This window comes from Rhipicephalus microplus, unplaced genomic scaffold (assembly GCF_043290135.1).
Source record: "Rhipicephalus microplus isolate Deutch F79 unplaced genomic scaffold, USDA_Rmic scaffold_696, whole genome shotgun sequence".
In the NCBI taxonomy this organism is placed as follows: Eukaryota; Metazoa; Arthropoda; class Arachnida; order Ixodida; family Ixodidae; genus Rhipicephalus; species Rhipicephalus microplus.
The window spans coordinates 19,611-25,000 of NW_027465252.1; the positions used below are offsets into that span (position 1 = coordinate 19,611).

The following is a 5,390-nucleotide window of genomic DNA, read 5'->3' on the forward strand; positions in this document are numbered from 1 at the left end:
AGTAGGGTCGCAAATTCTACGACCTCGGCGGGTTTGAGAGCGACGTAGACTTGTGGCACGCTCAACATGCCACACGTTTCGGGGCACACCCGCGGTGAAATTTTCTCGAGTACGCTCGTATTAGGGCCCAAGGAGGTCTGGGTACTTATCGCTGCTATTATGTGGGGGTTCTCGTGAGCGGCGTACGCGAAAGCGACCGGGTGTCTGATATGCGGCGGGCTTCGGCCTCGTCAAGCGTGTCCTCGGGTCTGCTCCAGGGGAATCCACGGCAGTCGTCTGCAGCCTCATCCGCTTGATGCGTTAGGGGCTGGTTGTCGGACGGTGCCGTTTTACCACGATATCGAGGTGTGTTCCGTGTCGTCCTCGGGCGATTCAGATGCGAAAGCGCCGAAGACGCGGGCGTGACCCGTCGTCTGGCGGCTTTGCAGTCTCGGCTCCGTTGCTAGTTCCGGCCGGTCCACCGACAGTGCAGCGGGCTTGGGCAACCCGCACGGCGCGACCGAGTCGATGCAACGAAAAAGAGCGAGCATGAACGTGCTTCTTGCCGCACGGCTCCCACTCGTCTTTCGGGAAGGTTGTGCCGTAGCGAGCTCGAACGCCGTCATCTCGGAGTGCAAAATAAGCGTGTTGGGGCGCCTGAAGGTGGCCTCCGCCGCACACAGACTGCGTCCGGCCCGCCGAGGGCGAGGACGGACGCGCAGTCGAACGATTACCTGGTTGATCCTGCCAGTAATCATATGCTTGTCTCAAAGATTAAGCCATGCATGTCTAAGTACATGCCGAAATAAGGCGAAACCGCGAATGGCTCATTAAATCAGTTATGGTTCCTTAGATCGTTTCTTCCTACTTGGATAACTGTGGCAATTCTAGAGCTAATACATGCAGTGAGCCTGGAGCCCTTTGGGTAACGGGTGCTTTTATTAGACCAAGATCGATCGGGTTTCGGCCCGTATTGTGTGGTGACTCTGGATAACTTTGTGCTGATCGCATGGCCACGAGCCGGCGACGTTTCTTTCAAGTGTCTGCCTTATCAACTTTCGATGGTAGGTTACTTGCTTACCATGGTTGTTACGGGTAACGGAGAATCAGGGTTCGATTCCGGAGAGGGAGCCTGAGAAACGGCTACCACATCCAAGGAAGGCAGCAGGCGCGCAAATTACCCACTCCCGGCACGGGGAGGTAGTGACGAAAAATAACAATACGGGACTCTTTTGAGGCCCCGTAATTGAAATGAGTACACTCTAAATCCTTTAACGAGGATCAATTGGAGGGCAAGTCTGGTGCCAGCAGCCGCGGTAATTCCAGCTCCAATAGCGTATACTAAAGCTGCTGCGGTTAAAAAGCTCGTAGTTGGATCTCAGTTCCAGACGAGTAGTGCATCTACCCGATGCGACGGCTCGGACTGAACATCATGCCGGTTCTTTCTTGGTGCACTTCATTGTGTGCCTCGAGATGGCCGGTGCTTTTACTTTGAAAAAATTAGAGTGCTCAACGCAGGCGAGTCGCCTGAATAAACTTGCATGGAATAATAGAACAAGACCTCGTTTCTGTTCTGTTGGTTTTTGGAATACGAGGTAATGATTAAGAGGGACGGACGGGGGCATTCGTATTGCGGCGCTAGAGGTGAAATTCTTGGACCGTCGCAAGACGAACTACTGCGAAAGCATTTGCCAAGAATGTTTTCATTGATCAAGAACGAAAGTCAGAGGTTCGAAGGCGATCAGATACCGCCCTAGTTCTGACCATAAACGATGCCAACCAGCGATCCGCCTGAGTTACTCAAATGACTCGGCGGGCAGCTTCCGGGAAACCAAAGTATTTGGGTTCCGGGGGAAGTATGGTTGCAAAGCTGAAACTTAAAGGAATTGACGGAAGGGCACCACCAGGAGTGGAGCCTGCGGCTTAATTTGACTCAACACGGGAAAACTTACCCGGCCCGGACACTGGGAGGATTGACAGATTGAGAGCTCTTTCTTGATTCGGTGGATGGTGGTGCATGGCCGTTCTTAGTTGGTGGAGCGATTTGTCTGGTTAATTCCGATAACGAACGAGACTCTAGCCTATTAAATAGGTGCGGGGTTCCCAGCACCTTACAACCTTCTTAGAGGGACAAGCGGCTCCTAGCCGCACGAAACAGAGCAATAACAGGTCTGTGATGCCCTTAGATGTCCGGGGCCGCACGCGCGCTACACTGAAGGAAGCAGCGTGTCTTTATCCCTGTCTGAAAAGACTGGGTAACCCGTGGAACTTCTTTCGTGATTGGGATAGGGGCTTGCAATTGTTCCCCTTGAACGAGGAATTCCCAGTAAGCGCGAGTCATAAGCTCGCGTTGATTACGTCCCTGCCCTTTGTACACACCGCCCGTCGCTACTACCGATTGAATGATTTAGTGAGGTCTTCGGACCGATGTCCGGCGCGGCCTTTCGGTTGCGCCGGTCTGTTGGAAAGATGACCAAACTTGATCATTTAGAGGAAGTAAAAGTCGTAACAAGGTTTCCGTAGGTGAACCTGCGGAAGGATCATTAACGGATTGTGAAGGGTGAGCGCCTCAGCTGCGTCTGCGCCCGACACTTTCTGCCGCTGACCCCGTTTGGACGCGGGGTCGGCTTTTCCCCACGGGGCTGCCTGAATGTGGAGCGGCACCCCGTGACAAATTGTTGCGCCCAGCGGACGCCAACACCGCGACCTTGGACGGTCGGCCAGGTGGCGGACGCGGGTACAAACGGCGCAACGCACTCATAGGTCGGCTTTCGACCCGCCACTGCACCGTGGCTCGAAGCGCTCGAAATGCGCGACCCGACCGCTGCGGGACCGCCTAGTACTGTAAACAGGAGCGGCGGAGCGCGAACGGCGAGTCGTGGTTACGTCGGTAGAAGGCGAGGCTGCGCGTTCCCGAAACGCCAGCCGAGTGCCCTCCCGACCGTTCGAGCGTGCAAGAACGAGACCCGACAATCGCGCGGCGACTGCCAAGTACGAGAGGAACGGCACAAGCGTCGGCGGTCGGTCAAGGAACTGGCGATGTGACGGGTCCGCTGTGCACCAGTGCATACCGTCCCGCCGTCCGCGGCAAGCGCCTCCGCGTCCTCGGGTGACGGAGGCTGCCGGTCGGTTCTTGCAGGCGAGGGATCTCGCTGGCACCGGTTCGCGTTGACGCGCGGCCGGTCATGGCACGGCGATGCGACGGCCGAGGTGCGCAGTACTCGATGGAGGAACCGCACGCTCCGATGACCGTCCCGCCCTCCGCGGCGTATGCGTACCGACCGTAATGGTTGCAGCAGCGCCGGCCGGCTTTTGAATTCGCCACACGAAACACGGTGCGAGATCGCGGTTAGGGGAGCGTCGACGTTGCCAGGCGTTTTGCTTGCTGCCGAGGGAAAGGCGGCACGGCCACGTCGCGCTCGTCGCGATTAGCGGGTCTGCGCGCTTTGGGAAGGTGCCGCAACGACTTGCCGAAAGAGGAAGCACGGAAGAACGAGGGACTTGGACGTCCCGACAATTGAACGCACTTGCGGCCAGGCCCTTGCTGGCTTCGTTCTTCCGCCTCGAGTAGGCTCGTACGCGGCTCCGGCGCCGAAAGTGGTCCTTGGCACCGACTTCGGTGGACGTGGGAAGTGCCGCGCAAGTACGGCGCGCCTGGCTCCACCTGTTGGCTAAAGTAGGCAGCCGGATCGGCATTTTGGTGTGCGGTGGCAAACCGTGGATGCGAAAAAAGCTTGTGCGATTTCGTGGAACAAAAAGCGGGGGTCCCCCTTTTTATGCGGAGGAGACCGACCCGCCCGCCGTGGTGAACCGCGACGCCACGGTAAAAACGGGAGAGGCTTGTCGATGGGACCGTGCATCCCGCGCTCCACGGAGGCCGGGAGGCGGCCGCCCGAGGAAATGTGTAGCCGTCGAGGCCCGCATCTGCGTGCACTCTTATCCAAATGGGTGTACCGCAGGCATTTTCTGGTTAGGCGGGCCAATGAGAGCGAGCACACAACGATACCTACGGGTCCGGCTTGGAGAACCGGCTTCGACGCCTCCCGAGTATTTATAGAGGGGTGGACCACGAAAGCACTCGCAAGTAGCGGAAGCGAAACGCCGTCCGAAACACACCGTTTGCTCGATTTGCGGCAGCCGAAAAAGGCGCGGCAGAGTTTTGGAGTCCAAGCGTGCGCTGAAAAGCGCCCTTCTTGGCCACTGTTTGGCCGAGTGCCAGAAACGTTTGGTTTTGACTGTACGGAATTGAACAAACACTTTTTCACGACTCTAAGCGGTGGATCACTCGGTTCTCGGGTCGATGAAGAACGCAGCCAGCTGCGAGACTTGGTGTGAATTGCAGGACACACTGAGCACTGATTCTTTGAACGCACATTGCGGCCTTGGGTCTTCCCTTGGCTTCGTCTGTCTGAGGGTCGGATCACATATCAAGAGAGCCTTCGGCGCACAAGGGAACGTGAGCCGTCGACTCGTTTTGACCGCGTCGGCAACACGGACAGCACGCTGAACACCTCACAGCGAGCGCCAACAGCGGCCACTCAAGGGCGAGACGGTGGCGACCGTCGTGCCAGAGCCCAACCGAAACGGGGGCGACCGACTGCATTGAGGATGTGGCACCTCGTTGAGACCGCCGCAGGACTTCGAGTCGGAAGGAAGCCTGCAGGGAAAGTGCGGTCGAGGTTGCGTACTCCTCTCTGCGACCGGGCGCGCAAGAGCTGCGAGAGCCACGGACGCGCAACTTTAACGCACGGTAAACACGAGGAGCGAAAGCCGGCCAGCAAAGCTTCTCCAGCCGTGCGCAAAGTGCGCGAGATCGCAGCCTTGCGTTGCGCTTGTTGCCCTCGAAGTAAGCAGGGTGTCCCGTAGACCGGGCGCTCGAACACGCTGCGGGGCCGTGCCTCCTCCAGGCTTTGCCGCGCGAACAGGGAACGTTCGCGCGCAAAGCGCAGGGAGGTGAGGAGGCTGCGCCCGACGTTTGCGGTTCGCTGCGTACGCGGTTGATGCGGAGAGCACGGCGCGACGACTTGCCGCGAAGCGGAAAAAGTCTCCCGCACGAGTTGGCGAAACGTTGGCGAAGCTTAAGGCGTTCTCGTCGTAGTCCGCCGTCGGTCTAAGTGCTTCGCAGTTCCCGTCCCGTTCAAAAAACTGGGCCACTCCAGTTGGGGCGGGGGCGACGCTACACGAGACGATGCCTCTCGCCAGGCTGCGTGGCTGCCCTTGCGGCGGCGGCGACTGGCCTCGGCGGTGTTTGGGCTTTCGACACGGTCGTTTATCACGCAACTGCTCGGACGACGCACGCGCGCAGCGGAATGCCGCTTGCCAGCCTTGTGAAGATGTGACCCTGTACAGGGTTGCGGGCGCACTTGGTAGGGCGTCGTACTCGGTTCGCGATGGGTTTACGAACGTGTCCC

At 58.4% G+C, this 5,390-nt stretch overlaps 2 non-coding genes across 2 annotated transcripts; both read left to right on the top strand.

The window, feature by feature from the left end:
• The first annotated feature begins 710 nt into the window (after positions 1-710).
• Positions 711-2,525, top strand: LOC142795487 (small subunit ribosomal RNA). Its single transcript, XR_012893066.1, has one exon. It is a non-coding gene; the product is annotated as a small subunit ribosomal RNA (ribosomal RNA).
• Positions 2,526-4,244: 1,719 nt separating this feature from the next.
• LOC142795485 (5.8S ribosomal RNA) lies at positions 4,245-4,397 on the top strand. The gene has a single exon (XR_012893065.1). It is a non-coding gene; the product is annotated as a 5.8S ribosomal RNA (ribosomal RNA).
• Positions 4,398-5,390: the final 993 nt, after the last annotated feature.